Source organism: Rissa tridactyla, chromosome 3 (genome assembly GCF_028500815.1).
Source record: "Rissa tridactyla isolate bRisTri1 chromosome 3, bRisTri1.patW.cur.20221130, whole genome shotgun sequence".
NCBI lineage: Eukaryota > Metazoa > Chordata > Aves > Charadriiformes > Laridae > Rissa > Rissa tridactyla.
Genome location: NC_071468.1, coordinates 75,486,537 through 75,508,528, shown reverse-complemented (window position 1 = coordinate 75,508,528; position 21,992 = coordinate 75,486,537). Strand labels below are relative to the sequence as shown.

The 21,992-nt window shown below is 41.6% G+C and overlaps 1 protein-coding gene across 5 annotated transcripts in view; it reads right to left on the bottom strand.

The window, feature by feature from the left end:
* FYN (FYN proto-oncogene, Src family tyrosine kinase) overlaps nt 1–21,992 on the bottom strand; it is a 145,077-nt gene that overhangs the window by 98,124 nt on the left and 24,961 nt on the right. The window contains exon 2 of one of the 5 annotated variants that reach the window (XM_054194662.1): nt 19,737–19,882. The exons of the other annotated variants lie outside the window; for them this stretch is intronic. The gene's annotated coding sequence lies outside the window, so the exon portion shown is untranslated. The remainder of the gene's footprint in view (nt 1–19,736; nt 19,883–21,992) is intronic. 5 annotated transcript variants of the gene reach the window in all.

Here is a 21,992-nt window from a genome sequence, read left to right as displayed (position 1 = left end):
TAGATTATATCAGGGTAAGTTTGTTTATAATTTTAGATTAATAGAATTAAACACAGTAAAGTGTTCACATAGATGAAATAAGGAAACATGATATGTTTTCCTTTTATTTTCATGACATAATATCTGGTACTCTCCAAGTCACAAGCAAGCATCTTCCTTCACAGTATTTGAAATATTATTTGAAAAGAGCAATTTCTCCTTCGTATTCCACAAAGAATTAGATTAATCTGATATATGACATCAGTTATTTTAAAGGTGTAGATCCAATACAAATTGGGAGTGCTGATGAAGAAAAACCCTGAGCTGTTCCTATCCCTTAGATGCAGAGGCTGTTCTGCTGCAATTCCTCACTATCTCAGCTCAAATGATTTGCCTGTTGGTTACACTGCTCTGACTGCTGGGTCCTGGAAACATCGGCATTTAAGTCAGTCACTCCAAAATGTTTAGTTTTAAATTCTGAAACAGTGGTGGGTGAGCTGCGCAGGAGAGTGAGCATGAGCAGGAACTTTGGAGATTGGCTATTTGACACTGTTCCCCATAGAATTCTCATGGAAAAACTGGCTGCTCATGGCCTGGATGAGCATACGATCTGCTGGATCAAGCACTGGCTGGATGGGCGGTCCCAAAGAGTGGTGGTCAATAGAGATAAATCCAGCTGGCGGCCGGTCACAAGCGGTGTTCCTCAGGGCTCAGTGTTGGGACCATTTCTGTTTAACATCTTTATTGATGACCTTCATAAGGACATAGAGTGTATCACCAGTAAGTTTGCAGATGACACCAAGTTAAGCGGGAGTGTTGATCTGCATGAGGATTGCGAGGCTCTACAGAGAGACTTGGATAGATTGGATCGATGGGCCAACGCTAATGGAATGAGCTTCAACAAGGCCAAGTTCCAGGTCCTGCACTTGGGCCACAACAACCCCATGCATCGCTACAGGCTTGGGGAAGTGTGGCTGGAAAGCTGCCTGGCAGAAAAGGACCTGGGGGTTCTAATTGACAAGCGGCTGAACATGAGCCAGCAGTGTGCCCAGGTGGCCAAGAAAGCCAATGGTATCCTGGCTTGTATTAGAAATAGTGTGACCGGCAGAAGGAGGGAGGTGATTGTCCCCCTATACTCAGCACTGGTGAGGCCACACCTTGAGTATTGTGTCAGTTTTGGGCACCTCAATACGAGAGAGATATCGAGGTGCTGGAGCGAGTGCAGAGGAGGGCAACGAAGCTGGTGAAGGGCCTGGAGAATAAATCTTACGAGGAGTGATTGAAGGAGCTGGGACTGTTTAGTTTGAGGAAGAGGAGGCTGAGGGGAGACCTCATCACTCTCTACAACTACTTGAAGGACATTGTAGAGAGGCTGGTGCTGGTCTCTTCCCCCAGGCAATTAGTGATAGAACAAGAGGGAATGGCTTCAAGCTGCAGCAGGGTAGGTTTAGGCTGGACATTAGGAAAAAATTCTTCACAGAAAGAGTGGTCAGACACTGGAATAGGCTGCCCAGGGAGGCGGTGGAGTCACCATCCCTGAATGTGTTTGAGAGTCGTTTAGATGTGGTATTAGGGGATATGGTGTAGGGGAGAACTTTGTAGAGTGGGGTTGATGGTTGGATTCGGTGATCCCAAGGGTCTTTTCCAACCTAAATGATTCTATGATTCTAGGCCACCCCAGAAGACTTGTCCTCAATCACACTCCAGAGGGAAAAGTAGAGAGCACCCAAAGTTTTAAGACCCTTGCACTCAATATAAGCAGAAAGGTACACACACTAAAATGTAAGCTAAAATGTAAGTGATATATTCTTGGGCCATCTGACAACTCAAATTTGGAGTCCTTCAGACTCACAGATCATTGACTCAGACTTTGCACGAGCTTATTCATTGTTGACTGACCAAATCACAAACCTCTGCATGAAAAACATCCGTGCAAGATTCTACATGGCCTTTTCACCATCCCCATCTCCCCTTCCAGCAATGGCTGTGTGATATGGTTGTGCCTGTATCATATCTAGCTCTCAGTCATGGCTGCATTCCGATTCCTTCAGGAGGAAATGGATGACATTTGCTTTGCCTCAAGCCACAGTTTTGATGTATGGGCTGTTTGGGAGGGTTGGGAGGAGACGAAGCAATGGTGGTGAGCAGCCAAAGCTGCTTTTAAGCTCTTGCCCTGCCCTACGCAGCCCTTCCACTCAAACTGTTTCTTCACGGTTCCTGGAAGTCAACTGCAAAAATGAGAAAATTTTCCTTCTAGCAAGCAGTATTTTTAATTCTCTCTCTGTCCAGTGTGATAGGCAAGGAAGAAAAGGAAAGGGCGACCCCACTAGTTATTTATTTAGGTTTGCTGCAAATATTCAGAGGTCTCAGTAGCCCTGATACCCAAAAGGTAAACAGCAGTAGTGACGCACTCCAAGAAAGCATCCCCAAGCCTACTCCGAACAACAAAAATAACTACTGCCAGCACCAACTGTCATGTGTCAAACCTCAATGCTATTCTTGGAGCAGATGCAGGCTCAGGATTTTTTTTTTTCTTTCCTTTTTTTTTTTAAGCAAAGTAATTTCAAAGTAATCCAACCAACACATGTAATGTGCGTGATGGTCTTGGCAGCCGCTAATTTTCTAAATGATAATTACTGGCAGTTTATCAGTCTTAACAGTTTGAGACAGGCAGTTTGACAATGTTAACGGACACTGCTGAATCAAAATACAGTTCCCACGGGCTCCCTCGTGTACATTTCTTCCTTCCTGCCGGTTGGAGAATTTCAAGTGCTCTGCTATGATCTGGCAAATCCTCAGATCACTGCCAGTGGGGCTCCATTACATCTCCATAGCTTATACCATTCAAAAAAAATTTCATTTTTACAATGTATTAATTGTACCCCCTCTGCCACATGGTTGCAAATAGCTCTGGCAAACAACTGCACCTCAATGAATAAAAAGTTTGTTTGACCAAAGAGTAATTGGAGTTGCTTGGCACTGAAGATGAATACAGCAATGCTCCAGCTGACACATCTTGCACAGATAGTCCTACCGGGTCTCCCATACTTATTGTACACACAAAACACAGCAAATAACTTTTCTTGGAGCTTCGGACGTAAAAGAGTGAGGTTTCTGGGCAAACTGAAATATTAGCCTCTCTAGACTCTGAATGACTGAATTTATCTGCTAGCCCTTTACATTCAGTAAGCCACAACAAAGTGCCTTCACAGATGAACTTTGACAAGTTCTATTATTTTCCTCTACCACGTGCAGAATTTTTATTAAACACATCCATAGTCACAAAATAAACTGTCATTAAATGAATACCAGCAAGAAAAAAAGATAGCTTTTATACTCTTTTTTTTCCTTTAAACATGAAACCTGATCTTCCGCATCACATTAAAAAGCTGTAACTCTATACTTGGGTGAGTTGAACAAGTTAAATCGCAGGTCTCTGGGATGTCAGAGTGCCATACCCACTTTCAGACAAACTTTAGTTTGGCTGCTCCTGTAAAGCCCACTTCATGCTGTTCTGTGTTCACATGATGCAAATAATCATCAGCTATGTGTGGTTTTCCCCTCTTGCAGGTTTTTACACCTTCCGTCTCTTAGAGTTTCTAACAATATCTCTCTGTGCTAGCAATTTCAAAGTTTCTGCCACAGAGGAAAAATGTGCTTTTTGTCCTTATTCTGCATCCAGAACTCACATTCTCATTGCCAAGGATTTTATGGAGTAGGATCTTCAGAGGCACAAAGCCAGATGCTTTACATCAAAAGGACGAACACCACTAAGGACTCCTAGTGCGGAAGCTTTGCATTTTTCTGATCATCCTTCCTGCCAACATCAATGGGAAAATTCCCACTCATTTCTATAGGAGCAGGCTCCAGCAGACAGGGAAAAAAAAAACACAAAGCACGTACAGCTGCTTCCTACTGTCAGTAAAATGGAAGAGGTTCCTTTTTAGGGGATAGCAAAATCCATCAGAAAGGCTGCATTCAGAAAATCACAACTATTTTCTTCTAACATAAAATACAACACCTTAGTGAAAATATAGTGCAGGCCTTTGGAAAGGTAAAAGGTAAAACCTTTTTGTTTGAAAACCTCAGACACGAACTGCAACCTTTCATTTCACCTTATCGCTACCGTGGTAGTCTGAATCCTAACGCAAAGCAAACTTTTGAAAGAGAAAGAAAACGAGCCAAAAGCCCGGAACAAAAGCAAACCCCAGCATGTACCAGAAAAGTAACCCTGGGTGTTGCTCCAGATGACTCTCTTGATTGCCACTCTGCCAGGGATGCTGCTCTCCAGCTCTGAAGCCAGAGAGCATCCGTAGCGAGTCCATGCCCAGCTGGGGAAAACTCCTCGTCCATTACCACCATTGCTCACAGCAAGGCTGATGTGTGAGGTGACAGTGGGACCTGTGGTCCCTTGCACGCCCCCGGGGCAGGACCAGGGGCTCTCAGCAGGGACCGCAGGCACATAGCCCAGCCGCAGTCCCTTCTGCCCGCCTGACAGCTCTTGCTGTCTGTGGTCTTCAGAGGGGAGAGACTCAGTTTGCCTGAGGGATGCTCAGAAAAAGCATGCAAAGCATCACCTTTGTCTAGATTTTTATTTATCGATTGATTTTTCTCACAGATACCAACATTATTATGAAACTAAGTGCCCCCCCGTGAGTCAGAACATTTTCGATATTGAAAAGAATACATTTAAAAAAAAAAAAAAAAAGACGATTTTTTTGGCCATCCCCTTCCTTTTCCAACATTTCAGTAGAAACATTAGTTACAAAAACCCAGGCAGTGGGAGAGGAACTAAAGAGGACACACACTGAAGGCAGGCCGATAGTGGATCAAACATTCACCCCTGTGTAGGAACCTCAGAAGAATCTTAAACTGTGGAGAGAGAGGACTGGAGTAAAAACCTACGAACGGGCAGAAAGAAGGTGAAGGAAAAGTAATTTCGGTTTAAGTCAAGGGCAGGTGATGTTGCCCAGTTACTGGAGGGAACCCAGGACAGTGAAGAAGGGGAGGGGTGGGTGCGGGGGGGATGTATCGCCACAAAAAAATCCCCACCAACACTCCTCCCTTGCACAGCAACACAAACAGCTTACCATTGGTAGTATCTGATCTACAAGTGGTTCAGCAGAGATCTGCACAACGCTCCCCTGGTGGGGACCAGGGCAGAGAGGCACCGCTGGCAGCAGGTGTGAAAACCAGCAGGTTAAAAATGTTCATGGGTTCTCGAAATACTGAAGCCCATCTCTTCTCGGGGAGATGTGGTGGGACTTTTTACAGAGTCCCTCCAGCGCTGCAGACCTCATAACTAAGACTCCACCAGCCACATCTTAGGATGTCAGCGTGCACATGCATGTGCCCTGAATGGTTACAAAGCAGAACCTCACCAGCAAGAGATACCCAGACTCTGGTCAGGCAATATGGGAAGGCAGAGCCCCTGTAGGTTGGTACGAGTGCTTTGACAAGCAATTGCTTAAAGGTGAACTTATAGCATCATTTATTTCATGCCACCGTTTTCTTCCAGGTAGGTACTCATTCCTGCTACGAAACCGCTACTCGCTTTTTCAAAGGAGTACGTGGTTTCTGAGGAGGGAGCAAGCAGCTAGCACATCCCTCTGGACTACATCCCTCTGATATGCAGAAGAATAGTTTGTAGCTTTCTCAGCTGTGACAAGCTGTGAAGATGAACATAGCTACTGTTGTTAAAAGATTTAGGGACAAATCCAAAAAAAAAGGTGTTTAGGAATCTGGCTTTTAAATCTTATTCAATGTAGGTTTAAATCCTTAAGCACCTCTTTGGCCTTAGCCCTACAACTTTAACAGGGAAGCCCCAAAACATTTTGAGTAATCACGTGTTCTTTCAACTTTGCATTCTTACTTCCATGAAAGAGAATGTTGCAAAATAACTAGATTATGCTTCTTATTTAAATAAAAAATGAGAAAGTCTGTGTTATGCACAAGTGACTGAAAAAGGAGTTTAAATATTTGGCATTTGTAGTTCTGAAGGTAATCTGCATCAGAAACACTCATCCAGACAGCTAAACACAATTGCAAGCAGCCATGAGATTTATACATGCATGTAAAACACAGAAGCTTTCATTATTTGTAACCTGATTGAGATGGGTGACCATGCAACTCTCAGCCTGTGAAACATCTGTGTCTGTCTGCTTTCTCTTTCCCTTTGAGCTCACCTCCTTCCAGTTCTCAGTAGCTGTGATTAGTCATGTGTGCTTGGGAGACAAAGATCACTTAGTAGCACAGCACGGTCAGTGGGTCCATATGCTATTTATTTCTATGGTCACTCTACAGATTCCTCAATGCACCCAAAAATAACATCCTCTGGACCTCACTATGTTCAGCAGAGCACCCAAAACAAAGTTGGGTAGTACTTGAATAGGCTTCTGCAACTAATGGGGGTGGCAACTCACTAAACAACACCACCTGTTTTGAAGTGGGGAATTTAGGTGCTAATGATCGCCTGAGCATGGTGCTGGAGTCAGAGGAACAGCAGTTATTAGTTACCTTTCACTGATAAAGAAAAAGAAATTAAGGTTCCTTCCTTGCAAGTGTAGAAACCTTGACAAACCCTTAGGGACCAACAATTCTTTAGGAGAAAAAGGGAGAGGAAAGGAACAAACTGTTCAATCCATTACCCTTCCAGATGTTATGCGGTATCTGAGATGCCAATTCCCCCAGCCGTGTGTTTGTAGGATAGAGGAAGAGGGAGAATAACCCAGGGCTCACCACAGGCACTAACAACTTTAGCTTCGCAATGTTCTCTTGCCTGTAATTTAGTATGTTGAGCCAGATATCTCACGAAAGAAAAGAGCTTCCAGTTTCAAAAGCCTCACTGGAGTGCTGTTTCATGGGAGATTTCTATTGACACCGAGATCCCACTGAAAGCACCTGAGCATCTCCTTGTTCCTAACAGAAAATGGTGTCCCAAAAAGGAAAATATTACATTAAATATCAAAGGAATCATGTAGTCCACATGTTTGCCCAGCTCTCAAGACCAATATTGGAAAAGGGCAAATAATTTGTGGTTTCATACGTGTGCTTTTCCTCAGACACATATGATAATAAAAACTCAAGGCTTCAGCCTGCCTATAAGGCTACATGGGAGAATTAAAACAACAACAAAAAAAACCCAAACCCCAAACTATTCACTGTGTATATCCTGGGAAACAGCACTTGCACAATTTAAAATTGCTTATATAAAGCTTCCTCAAAGCCTCAAATGGAAAAGTTATTAATATCTCCTACTCCTAATAAAATCCCACTTAAGAAGTTGCTATGAAATGATTCTATTCCATGCTAGAAAAGCATACCCAGTCTGTGAAGCACTCTGAGGTCTATGCAAATAGGAACTGAATATTATACAAAACAGCTCTAAAACACTAAACAAAGTAAGTTTCTATATGAAAATAATAAGTTTCATTTTTAAAAAAGTGATTAGTTACCCCAGGCATACAACTTGGCATTTGGATGAGGCTGGATTTTTCCAGGCAGTTTTCTCAAATAGCCCCAAGAAGCACAGGTCATTTTGTGACGGCAGCACCTTTGGGTGCCCCATAAACAGCTAGAGATAATCATAAGCATCCTTATTTCTTAGGAAGCCTGATGCAGAAAAAGGTAGTTGGAGAACAACCTAAAAATCTTAAAAGCTCATCTGAATGTCGTACAAGACACACATTTGTACAATCAGAGTAAGAATCTAATGTGCACTCAGATTAGTCATATGCTGAATGTGCCCAGGCTGGCTTGCCTTGTGGTGCATATCTCAAATACGGGACAGTGATCTGTGCTGCCAAGGCACTGCCCACCAAACGGCTCTCCTCCTGCACACCTGAGCAGCAGGTTCTTGAGCAGCACCGCAAAAGGCACCGCTGCACCAAAGGACAGCCGAAGACTTGAAGCAATTACCTCTTTTTCCTCAAGGCCACACGATTCTCAAGATAGCTGCTGTTATTGCACCATCAATTGTAAGCTCCTACGCAGGAGGTTAATGGCAGCTAACTCCCTTCACGCTTAGTGGCAAGAACCGTTTCACAGACACAGATAATCTTTTCTACCAGTTTCCTTTTACAGTTTAAAAAACCCCAAAAACAAATCAGTAGGCAGTATTAACTCCTATCTGCAGATTTGTCTTCACACAGCTCTGCCTATAAACAGTCTCCTAATTCTCTTCAGCAACCAAATTTTGTTTCTAGTTAGGAGTTGCTGCTCTCAGCTCCATCATCTCTTGCTCTGCAGTCGCTCAAGAAGCAGCAAGATAGTGATATATGATTAATTCAGATACTGACCATGTGCCATGAGATCAGAGCTTTTATGCCAGTGCGTCCTCTTCACTTCTACCCACTTCAAGTCCACCATTACATGTAGTTACCATGACTTACTCAACAGTCAGTAGTAGAGCTGTGTGTAGGATGGCAACTCTATAGAAATGATCTCTGACATGCTTCGCTTTTTCCCCAGTAAAGTGAACACAGGCAGTTTCTTTGGAACATTTGTTCATGGATTGCACAGGGGACATTGCAACACAAGTCAGCTTTAGCATTTTCTACGGGAAACAAGTCATCTGCAACTGGAAAGTCACATGTTTACGTCTGAAATAGTGATACACTTATGCCAACAGATAGCCAAGAGGCAACTCTGCACAAGCGATACTGTGTGGGAAGGAGATACTTTTGTGTAAGGGTGACAGAGTCACACCTCATAGACCAGTCTCCCACTTGAGCACAGAAGAGTTACAGTGAACACTACCATGCAGGAAGGAGCATCTTTAAGGATGAGTACATATTACCCAGAATATTACTATTTCAGCACATTAGCTGGACTTCACAGGGCTGAGCATATCGATGTCAGCTTCAAACAGTCAATATAGGCTCATGCAAAACCATGTTCACCACCACTTCTACTAAACCATGTGATGACACAGTATTATTTCCAGGTAGGGATAAGACCTTGGTTACTGTAACAACTCTGCGTCCAGCTTTTGCTAAGGTAGTTAATCAGCATCCTGTAGAACTTCAAGTTCATCAGAACTTGGCTAGATTATTAACAGATTCATATAATACAAGCTGCAGAGTCATTTATTTTCAAGATGGAAAATACACAAGGAATCCTCTCATAAATAAAGTTTTCGGTGTTTGGTTTTTTGGGGTTTGTTTTTTATTTATTTTTTTTTTACTTATTATGGGATACTGATCTCTAAGTCTTTATGCAACTTTTATTATACTTAATAGTATTCAAGTAAATGGAAAAGGGCATTCATGATTGAATGTTTTAAGGAAATAACATATCAGGATGTGTAGGACTGTCAACGTCAGAGCAAAGAACAGTGGCAAAGTTGGGCTAGCTTTACATTTACTTCCTTTTTCCTAGCCCCAAATGAGTCTAGGAAACAGGAGACTTATAGAATCGTCTTTGGCTGCTAATTCATGCAGGAATGAAAATGGAATGCTATCTGGGAAAAGAAAAAACCCCAACCAGCTGTAGTTCTTTTGGATCATGGAAAGCACAAAACATGAGAAAAAATGCTAATTCTCGATAAACACAAACAACATGACACTCTGCATTACAGTGAACTTTAGGGAAAGGACAGTCAGAATTCACTTTTAAAAGACCAAACTCCTAATTCATCGATAACACTAGATCTATCAGAAAGTAGTATATAGCTATGATTCTGCATGGTTTATCTATTTGAAAGAATTAGCTCTCTGAAGTATTGCTTTCATTGAAACAGTTTTCATTGCAAAGATTTTCCTGACTTGGCAATCTGAGGTATTGGGAGACTGTGTCAGTAATTCAAATACAAGAATCAGGCCTTCCTTATACCAGCTGTCCAAAAGGATTTGGGAAAGTGATGCTTCCTTTTTTGCCAAATATCCAATAATACAGAGCAGACATGCAGAAGTACAAGTATTTTGTACAGAGTACAAGGATGAAAGTGAAACAGGAAAGGAAGAACAGAAAAGCAGACAGATCTGAGATTCAAGAGAGCTCTCCAAAGAAAGCTAGTTTTTACGGCACATAGGCTGAAGAAGTTACCTCTTTTGGTTTGCATTGCAGTAGCACAATAAGGCCTGACATACTGAATTCACAATCTCAATTCAGTCAGGATGAAGGTGACACGTTCCTTTGCTCTTTGGCTAGCATGAGAAAGAAGAGATGCAGAAGGAACAGTCGCATTCCCTGAGCTGAGATGAGGGGACGTGACTGCCTCGAGAGTGATGCTGTTGGGCTCCAGAGAAGTTACATCAGCCATCTCTGAGGTTGCCACTTATTTAGGAGCTCTTAAGTGAGATTAGAAGTCACAGGGGAAAGGAAATAGACACCTTTCATCCCCAAAACTGACAGGATTTGGAGGTTTCTTAGTGAAAATAACCTCACCATCACTTTGCCAAATTATCTAGAAAAGGAATTAAAACCATGAACGTCAACAGCATGGTATCTGGAATTAGAAACACAGACCTGTCCGGTTCTCAGGCCTTAAAGTCTTAATTCAAACAACTTCAGGCAGAATCTTTTGTGCATCTCTCCTAGGAGCCATTATAATGAAGTCAGTGACTACGAGAAAGTAGATGATGAAATCATTAATACATTATGTATAAACACACACACATGAATTCCTTGGAAATAAATCTCAACTTTTGAACCAAATAAGGATAAGAAATTATGCTAACAGGTATAGAAAAAGTTCATCTGGACTGAGATAATTTCTATTTGTCTTGATCCATAAGTAATTAAGAGATATGTTCAACTGAGCAGATGCCCTTGACAGAATTTTATTTCACGTATTCCTCACTGCGATGTATAATGGGGCAAAACCAAAGAGAAGCTATGGCTGAAGGGAAGCACAATCCCTCCAGCTACTTCATGATGCTGCGTTTTCCCTCTGGACCAGGACCAGGCATGCCAGGCTCAGTAGGCAGGTGGGCCGGTCAGCCATGGGGTCCCAGACCCAAAGGTACTCACTGCTCTGCTGAGGTTCCTGGAGCTTGTGACATGGAACGGGACAGGGTTTCTACTGTGGGAAGAACCTCATGCACAAAACTTCATGAATTGGAGACCTAATTGGTTAAGACCGATATCCTTCAATGTGCAAACAAGAAGCTGTAAACTAGGAAAATACTCTGATCACCTTATGGACAGGGCTACCAGCTCAGCACAAAATTTACCGTGTTGTAAAACCGTAGGTTGCCCACTAGAGGTATTCGATCTATGGTCATCAACTTATTCCACTCCTGATACTAATCTTTTCCAAAGTGATAATGAGGGAAAGAAATATTTCCAGGGTAGTAGGTAGTTTTTGTGTTTGTCCATAAAAAATGCCTATGGGGTTATTCTGTTTACTTTTTAGGCTACATACGACGCCTTAGCATTCAAATGGATACACCTTCTCTGTATAGCTTTAGTTTGGTGCATCGATAGAGACAGAAGGTTTCTATCTTACACGCACTGCCTAGCCGAGCTGTCAAACAAAGCAAGCAATGTAGCAGGAATGACTAATGAATAAATCTCAAAAAACAGGGACATAAAAGGATGTTTACAGATTTCCACATGGATGTGGACTATTATGAAGCTATAACTTCCTATCTATTGAGTGTTTACTAGAAAGGCTGAGAATTAAGATAGAGTCTTTTGTGGACAGGAAATGATCCAAGGAAAATTAAACAGATACAGCAATTCACCGTCAAAATGGGAGGAAACACTTTAACCGCTAAATAACCAAATGCTTACGCAGTTCTAGAATACTATTTAAAATTAGGAATAAAGATTTCTCTTTGTCATGCACTTCCTCGAGACCTTATATGAGATTTTATACAGCCCTCCTTTACTTGATCAGATGGCTATAAGCTCCAATGTGAGTTTGACAGATTAACAACTGTAGTATTAGATTCATGTTTAATTAAACACAAAAAAACACGTGATGTGATATATATGTTTTAAAAACCTATTCATTTTAAGCATGATTGATGAGATATCCAGAGACACATCCGGACTTCAAAAAAAAAAAAAAAAGCATTACACACCCATACGTGAACAGAGAGCTTGCGGGAAATAATATGCAGTAATATTTCAACCCTAGGCTCACACCTAATGGTCAAAACACCGCTTAATTTTTTCCTGTAAAAATTTCATGAAGTTACTTTAATATAAACAGACACCGCTGAGCTTGGGGAAGAAAGATATAATCCAGCAAAATTATATCTTTAACATTTCAATATGTTTTATTACAATCTAATCTAGATTTTCAAAGTGCAGAATTATATGCTATGTATGGCAATTTTAATCTAAATTCCACAGGAAAGGCACTTCCCATCTGCAGCCGAGCTCTCAGTACACACCCAAAGGCTTCACTCGAAATCTGCTCTTCAGCAGCCAGCGATAGCACTGCACATGTAGCCATGCACACAGCAAACACAAAGAGCTGTTAACTATTCATGGTAAAGAGCACATGTAAAGGGACTGAAAATGGTTACACGCAGCCATAGGTGCACTGCTTTTACAGCAGTACCCTGAAAGAATACCACAGAAGGACCTTTTTGTCAAAGAAATTGCACTGTAAATGCCTGGTTCAAGTCCCACTGATGTCAATTTAAGGTCTTCCCATTAACTTCAGTAAGCTCCCCATCAATTTCCAGATTTTTGTTGTTAGAAAGACTTAAAATAGGATGGCAAAGAATCTCATCTCATCTTATAGCTGAGGCTGGCAGCTTCTCACCCTGCAACGTATAACGGCCTGTACCAAATTTTACGTCGTCACAGGAGGGTTTATAGCCCCCCTCAGTGCTGTGAAGGAAGGTTCACGTGGAAGTTGAGTATCACTGGTTCTGAACTGGATACAGGGCAGTTGTTAATGGTGCTGCTTTGATTTCCAGCTCCTGTGTTACGTTCAGACAAGCATAAGTTCATCATATGTATATGTTACCCAACAAATTTTATCCAAATTACTAAACTGCAAAATGATTTAATAATGTGGTAGCAAAATTATTTTTCATTAACAATTACTTAGCAGGACATCAGAATGTTCTGTGGAAAGAAAAAAAGGAATAGGTTTAATTCTCCTTCTCATTTCGGTCCTTCCTCTCACCACTTCAGATCCAAGTAGTGTTAAGTTTTTGGCTTCCTCACCACAACAAAGCTGAGACTCCTCTATGTTTTCACCAAGATAAATGTCAGCTTGACACATTATCAAGGAATGAAATTTGTGCTATCTATTTATATTCAGAAAGGCAATAAAAAAATAAAATTGAGTTTTGATCTTAGATTACTGCCATTGCGAAACAGTGAAAAAACAAACAAAACCAAGTGTCTGGTTACTTATGGGCTATTTTAAAGTGGGCTCAGTCTTAAAGTTACACATCCAGCATGGCCAGAGACCAACAAAAAGTGGCAGCTCAAGAGAAGAGAGTGATTAGATCCTGAATCCACATATTATAACTGGTGATAGATGCAAGTTTATCTAGAAGTTTCAAATGTCATCGCCATTTGGAATTGAACTGAACACGCATACAAAGAAAACTACAGTCCTTACCCTGATTAATTGGGAAACATTGTTTACTATGAGGGAAGAATATGGCCCCCTTCAAACCAACCATCCATCCTAAAATGCAGATTGGACCAACACGGCTACATGGAAAACGTTTAACACAGACTTGTTTGTAGACGGAAACATGATCTGTGCAGCCTAAATTTCATGAACCTTGGGCCACTTTACGATCCCAAATGCTACGTAATAACTTGTGGTAGCTTGTGAACTTCTACTAGAAGGTGCATATTGTGTGTTAGCTATCCACAAGCACACTTTTATCCTGCATTATAGTTGCAGGAGAGTATGGAGTTACCCAAGGCAAAGAGCTGAGCATTTAATACAGCAGCTGCTGCTCAGAAACCCACAAGCTGCATGCATGCACTCCAACTTACCCCATACTGGCTTGTTCCCTCTTAATGCCTTGTTTCTCTTAGGTAGATAGTGCTCCCAACACCCATTTAAGTGGATAGTGCTCCCAACACTCATTTAATGGGGGCTATAGTAAATAAAGATAGTGCTGAAATCACCTTTAAAAAAACTTTTGCAAGCAGTTTTTTACTTGCACACATCCACTGATGGCAAGTGTCTTAGAACTTAATTTCCCAGTTGGAAGCAACCAAAAGGACGAAACTGTACTCATTAGAATACACAGAAAGAAAGCAATAACCAAAAGTTCATGCATGCTTATCAGAAAATTTTGAATTGCTCTTCATCTTGCTGGTCAAATTTAAAAATAAAATTATATCAACTCATTAGAACTAAGATTCAGAAACCAACCATTTAAAAGTATTTTAAAGGCTAAAAATAAGGTTTTAGACTAATATAAAATATTTTTAAACAAAATAGAGAAACCAAAAATGAAAAAAAAAATCCCATAGGCTTTAATTAAACCCCTTAAGTGCTAATTTCTAAAATAAAATAGAAAACCATCTGGAAGCATTACTAAACATATTGCTAAATTAAAATTTACATGTCAACAACATAAAGGTAATCTCCAGTGCCATTCACACCCAAAAAGAAACAAATCAAATCCATCCACTAAGAAACTGCTATACGCAACAGTTTTTGCTCTTGAAAAACTTACAAATGCTTCTGCCGTGCAAAAATGGGGCAATCTATCAGTCGTCTTGTCAAAGGAAATGCCTCCGAAGTTGTGGCGTTTTGTGTGCGTGCAGCCTGCGAGGCTCAACTTAGGTTGCAGACTATCAAGATTGCATTCCCAGGCATAAAGAGAAAAGTAGGAAAGCAACCTAAAACAGCGAACTAATAGAGGTCAAATTCAATTAAGAGAAATCCTGGCTTGTGCAATGAAATCTCATCAAGCCCCCAGAAGACATTCCTATGTTTCCACTGACTGGAGAAGAAGTAAACAGAAATTTAAATTTGTTTTGTCCAAATCTAGCTCTGATTAGTGCTACTGAAACACGCACAATAAATTACTAAATTGCTTCAGTAGCCAAGATGATTCTAGCTTTCTTACGGCTGCCAGTGACATATGTAGTGGAAGCAGAGACCTTCAGCAAATACTTGAGTTTGGTGGAAAACACTGTTTCCCTTTTATCAAAGCCACACAAATTTGGTATGAATAAATTCACGGGAGGAGGAGGGGAAGAAGCCGATGCTGACACAGAGATGCTGACTGGGAGGAAGACTGGAAGCTGAGCTCCCTGTCTCACTGCCCCATGTCCTAAAGCGAACCACTAGATAAAACCACTAGACCAATTCCGACGTAGAGGCAAACACTTGCTGGAATTAAGCTCTTGATTTCATTTCCCAGGACTTGAGAGTCCTGAGGAATCTCAAAAATACAGACTGATGAGACCAGGATAGCGAATAAAGCCTTACAAGAACATTGGGGGGGGTGGGGGGGCGCGAGGGCAGAGCGCTTTCTCCAACATCAGGCACCACGCTAGACAGCCACATCTCTTGTTTCATTTTACAAACTAGTCATGAGCATTGCACTAGCATTTCCCTTCACAACTGCCGAGTTTAAACTCTGAATCCACCCTGCTGCTGCTGCCGCTGCCACCACAAGCTCCACCAGCACTTTGCGCCTTGTGCAGGGGTGTGTGGGAGCTTCCCCTCCACGAGATATCAATCCAAGCTCACGACGTTATTTAACCACAAATTTTGTCTCTTCTGCCCAGTTGGCTTCCCAAGAGTTACTATGTTTAAGACCACTGACAGAAGAGAGGGAGCAGGGGCTTATTCACCCATCTGTTTCAACGTGGCTGCCCCAGCCTTACCCTGATCTGTCATGTCAGAAGATCACACTCTCTCCCCTCCTTCCAGCTCGTCACACCCTCTGCAGAGGAAGAGGAGAAGAAGGAGCCTCTTCCGTGGCTCTGACCACATGCCTCAGCACCAGCTTAGCCAAGCCATAACCACTCGCCTCATTTTAACAGGGTAAAAATCAAAGAGCCAGCCCAAGGGAAGACCCGACAACACCAAAGAGTACGTGAGCAAGCATATCGCTGCAATCTCCCTAACAATTAGAAACTGAAGTGTCAGAACACAGACATTATTCAGGCACCACAAATACTACAAAATCCAGCGATGAAAAATTCTGAAATAAGCTGTCTGCGGCAACATAGTTATTGTAATACTGGTTTCCGTATTATAAACCATAATGATACTTGTTTATAAAGTCTTCTGTTTCAAAAGTTTAAAGCGGTAGGTTTACACAAAATTTTCTTTCGGAAAGTGGAAGTCTGGCAATTCTGACCTGATTTTGCCATTTATGCGATGGCTGCAGCACTGAATATTCTGATGAAAGGAATCTCAGCTGAAGCCTATACTCTCTCATTTCTACTTCTTAGAGCTTATTCCGCAGCACTTCAGAGAGCTCCAAGACATCACTGTGTCTCTGTCCTATAAGATACGGTACAGATACAGCTGCTTCTCGGGATTTCAAAAATAATTAAGGCAAGATACAACAAAGGAAGTATGGAAGAAAGAAAAATGTGACAGAAGCAACACAAGTCTCTTGCAAACGAATGCATGCACATTCAGGTCTGTTAAAAGGTGTATCTTTTTCCATGTTATATCTTTATCTTACCTACAAAGCTAATTTGACAGAATAACCCTGGGGCTCTTTTATCCCAAGAAAGTAAGGCGGCCAAAGTGTATCCAATTTGCTACATTTCAACACCCTCCCAAAATTCTAAAAAATGTGGGAGGAATAAGGTCTGATTAAAATTAAATAAAATTCTGTGGTTTTGCTGAAAGATTTATATTTGACAGGATTAAGTTTACAAGCCCTATTTTCGTTCTTAGTGGCAGTTCAGAAGCTTCCCTGGTTATATTAACAAAAATGCTACCAAACAAAAAACCGGCAGCAGCAAACCCAACCAAATAAAAAAGAAAGGGAAGGAGGATTACTTCACTGTAGGAGGAGCTGCCCCGACTTCCTGGAAATCTAAAACCAGCTGTAGTCTGTGTACAGCAGCCAAAGAGGGCTCTGATGGAGAGGTCTCACCCACCCTGCATATCGCTGCTTTAACCTACCCAGCAGGTGGTTAAGAAGTGCCTTCAGCCCGAGACACCCAGAAGGGTGGAGGGATATAGTAATAGGAACATTTAGGCATGGAAATCAAGTATCACACATCACACTTTTGCAGGCAGAGGTTGCTTCTCCCCCAGTACACCAGCACTCCTCAACGAGGTGAGCTCCAGGACCTCTGCACACTTGTTTGCTACCCAGGTCCCAGCGAGCTGCAACTGGGCAATGTCACTTCAGACAGCACAACACTGAAAGGGAAATCCACAAACAGTCCCCTTCCCGCCATGACACACTTACAAGATAAAGCCACTTCTTACAGGAATTGCCTGTAAGTCCCGTAAAGGAGCTGACAGGGGTATGACAGATGACTGTCATCAACCCCATAGTCTTCTCCCCCAAAGCAGAATGTTACTTCTTAAGCACTTAAGTAATCACAAACAGAAAGCAAAAAGGGTAATGTTAGGCTGAAGATGGCATAATTCCTGCACAGATACCATACTAATGATTAAATATATTAACATAAACATGTATTATTTATGGGTATAACTTATTGCTGCTACCATCTAGAGTATTTACAGTTTCCAGAGTGAGGGAAATGCTCATGAAGCACAAGTAGTTTGTCATTTTATCAACAGCTCTCAAACCTCCAAAAATACTTTTTAACTACATCCATAAAAATTACAGGCCACAGCCATGTTTGCCTTGTGATTACTTGAAAGCTAAATAAATCTTCTCTTTGAAGCAGAAACAATGTTTTTGAAGTTTTTACCAAGTTTTTGGCCACAGATTTTATATATAACAGCACAGATTTAAAACTTATTATACCCCAACCAGGATCATTTTTGGAAACACTCTGCTTGCCTCTTGGATGGGTTTCTGTTTGATTCAATCACAGTAATTGTACACCTCTCATAGTACTCAGAACTAGTCAGGAAAACAAAGAATATTACAGAAGTTTCCATTTATAGATGACTGGGCTGCAGTTTAGTGATCTTGCAACCACGAGTGGGAGAAGTCATTATCTTCTTTTCAATATCACATGGCAAAAGCAATTAGAAACAGCCTCAAATTACATGAATTCTCTTTTCCTGATTTAATATATGTGTGTATGTATATATATCCTCTTATCTTAAGCCTTTACATAACCATCGAGTCCCCAGTCTGAAAAACTGATACTACATTTACATCTTCGGTCCCATCTTTGCAATCAGAGATTTCATTAACTGCATATATTCCCTGTGTTTTATTTGGAAAAATTACTTCTGGACCACATCAAAACACCAAGGCACAGAATAGCATCCCCTTCAGAAAAGCCCATGTAAAGAGATGGCGCTTGACAACATCTGCCACCTGCAGAACCATCCAGGCAGGTTAGTTGCTGGTGAAGTGAACATGGGACATAACTTGTCTCATCTCTTGATCACGCAACCCCTTAAGGGGCTCAAACTCAGGAAGAAGAGGCATTATGGAAATTAAGCCACAGCAGAAGGAATAAGTTTTCCTATAACCTAGCAGCCTCTTGAAGTCACCATCATAAGAAGTCAGTGGGCCAGAAACCATAGAATCATAGAATGGTTTGAGTTGGAAGGGATCTTAAAGATCATCTAATTCCAACCCCCCTGCCATGGGCAGGGACACCTCCCACTAAAGTGGGTCCAAGCTCCATCCAACCTGGCCTTGAATACCTCTCCAGGGATGGGGCATCCACCTCTCTGGGCAACGTGTTCCAGTGTCTCACCACCCATAAAGTAAAGAATTTCTTCCTAAATAGCTATAGCTAATCTAAATCTACTCTCCTTCAGTTTAAAACTGTTACCCCTCATCCTATCGCTACACTCCCTAATCAAGAGTGTAATCCCCATCTTTCCTGTAGGCCCCCTTTAGGTACTGGAAGGCCGCTATAAGGTCTCCCCAGAGCCTTCTCTTCTCCGGGCTGAACAAACCCAACTCTCTCAGCCTGTCCTCATAGCAGAGGTGCTCCAGCTCTCTCATCATCTTTGTGGTCCTCCTCTGGACTCGCTCCAACAGGGCCATGTCCTTCTTATGTTGGGACCTCCAGAGCTGGACACAGTACTCCAGTTGAGGTCTCAGGAGAGTGGAGTAGAGGGGCAGAATCACCTCCCTCGACCTGCTGGCCATGCTGCTTTTGATGCAGCCCAGGATGTGGTTGGCTTTCTGGGCTGTGAGCACACATTGCTGTATCATGTTGAGCTTCTCGTCCACCAACACCCCCAAGTCCTTCTCCTCAGGGCTGCTCTCAATCCATTCTCTGCCCAACCTGTATTTGTGCTTGGGGATGTAGGTCCATTTCTCCTCCGTACTCTGTTATACACAGAACAGCACCTAGCTTTGCTGTATTGCTGGTAATGGTGTTAGAAGGGCTATTAAACATCACACGTAAGGTTTTATTACAGTCTAATTACAAAGGAGGTAAGAGAAGACTCATTGTCTCCTCCTTGTCTCCTGTGGTATTAAAAATCTTTCCCAAAGCACCATGATCTGGTTAAGTCAGAGACTAGCTATTGGATTTATTGTGACCCAGGTATGACCCAGGTATAGCATCTCTGGCTTTTGTTTAATATGGAGGAGAAAAAAAAAAAAAAAAAAGGCTGTATGATAATACCAGCAGAAAAGGAAGAAATAGCCCAAACTGAATTCTGACATGCAAATTTAAAATCCCAAATCTAAAAGAAAAAAAACACAGCAGTTTACGTTTGGGGGTACCTGTAGCTTCCCAACACGTTGTTCTTCATTGCTTAGGAAACCTTTGCAACTGTAGACCTTTTGTACTGAAGTTGTATGCACTGAGTTCAGGCTGAGTTTTCCAAGGAGCTGCAGCCAAAACAACCCGGTCACTTCCAAGAATGTAGCTGGGTGAAAAAAAAGGAACCTTTTATTCGCAGAACACAGGGCATTGAAACTTGGCCCAGTGCAAACGCTTTTCACTCCCCAACTTGTGAGTACTTGAACTTGGAATCCCGAGGCAGCTCTTCCGCAGTGTTTTATCTGTGGGTTCGTATAAGTCAAATGAAATAAAAACATCATCCTGACCACTGTTTTGCAAAACCTTCCTATTTAAAATTAGGTATGAGGGAATGGGTGGCCAGTCTGCTAAATCAAGGAACAAAATTAAGACTTCTCAGTCATTTGATAAGCACAAGTTTCAACAGCACTTTCTGGTTCAAAAAGATGGTGTTGGGATGCGCAATACTTTCATCTCAGAGATGTAACCAAGTTCAACTAAAGCCTATCGAGGACTCTTACCAGATGAAGTCTAAAGAGATATTTACTTGAAGGAAGCGAGAGATATATTTAAACTTCTGTCATAGTCCATGTGATTTTCTTGAGACACTTCTGTTTCTACCTGCCAAGGACATGAAGCCTATGTATAAAATATACTGTGTTCTACAGCATCTTCCCTTCCATTCAAAAAGGCTGATTCCCATTTTAATACAAAGCAGAATTAAACTGCGATCTCAGCTTAGCATTAATGGGGACAGCAAATATAGCATCCTAAGATAGAATGCCTATAACATACATAGCTTATCTGTACAGAGCAAGCTGGCAGAGCAGTTACGTCTTTAGCAGACCAGACTCAATATAAAAAGGATTTACTTGCATGCAAGAACATTTGCAGTCTCTATGCAGTTTTACTTTGAATAGATTTAACCTTTAACTAGTTCAACCATGTTAATCCTTGAGCTCCAGACTCCTGGAAAAGTATTTATCATTTTTCATTTAAAACTAAAAATGACATTTGCAGCAACAAAAGGTGGAATTTCAAAGAACTGTATGCAAATTTTAAAACATCACTATCTAAATAAATATGAAAACCTCCCAACTTTCTCAAAAAAGTAAGATTCATAGCAAAGCTACACTTTTCTCATTGATATCAGAATGAGTTTTAAGCTTTAAAAGCCAGAATTTGGTGCAGCTTTTTCTTAGATAGGAAAGCCCATCATTTTTGAAGTGTTCCAATTGCAAAGGCTAAATTGCAGCAGTAATAATGAAATACTCCAGTCAGAAGGAGCTCTAGATTGAAAATTTAAATGAGAAACCAACTCAGTGCAGTTACTGATAATGCAAGTTAATTAAGAGCATTTTTGAACATTTGTCCTATTTCTTCACTGTGATTTCCAGGTTCGCTAAAGAGTTTCCTATTGTGCTGCACACCACGCTCTAGGGTATGGCAATAGCTGCCCTTTATCCAATTCCTTTATTTGATACTTTGAATTTTAAAGTTTATCTTGAGATAAAGGCATAGAAACAGAGATTAAAGGAAAGTGTGTTTTACTGCCATTATGCTTGCTTTCCTAACAGAGATGGACAGATGGGTTTTTCTATGGCTAAATCCATCTCCCATTCCCTGACACTATTCACTGGCCCTCTGCTGCAGACCACAGCCTTCCAAAAAAAAAAACCCACCTACCAAAATGCAAAAACCACTCCCTCCAGATGTTAATCCAAGAAAGGGAAAAACCATGAAGCAATTGAGAACAAACATGAGAGCCCTAAACCTGTACATCTCCCACTCCAAGCTAGTTAAAAATACACAGAAGTGTTTTGACATATTACCATGTGTGCATTTCACAAAGACGGCACATATGGACCAGCAGGCAGAGAGGTTGCCATCTTTTCATATCCCGAGTAACTCCTATGTAAATCGCCATGGCACCTGGCCTGCAGTTCTGGTTCAGAGAAGTATAACTTGCTCTTCACCTTGATGTAACTTCGTCCCTCTCACAGAGGGAGACTCACACCACAGCTCCACCATCGCTGTGGCTGGCAAAATCTCCTTGGAAGCCAAAGCCTCCTCTGCTTCAGACAGACGCGAGAGATGACTCTGCCTTCTGCAACAGGGTCTGATTCTTCAAGAATAGCTCACGCGTTGGTTTGTGAAACTGAATCTTGAAGCGTGTCTCCTATCAGCTTAATCAGATCCTCCCCACAATAAGCTGCAGCTCCAGTAAGTCCAGGTCC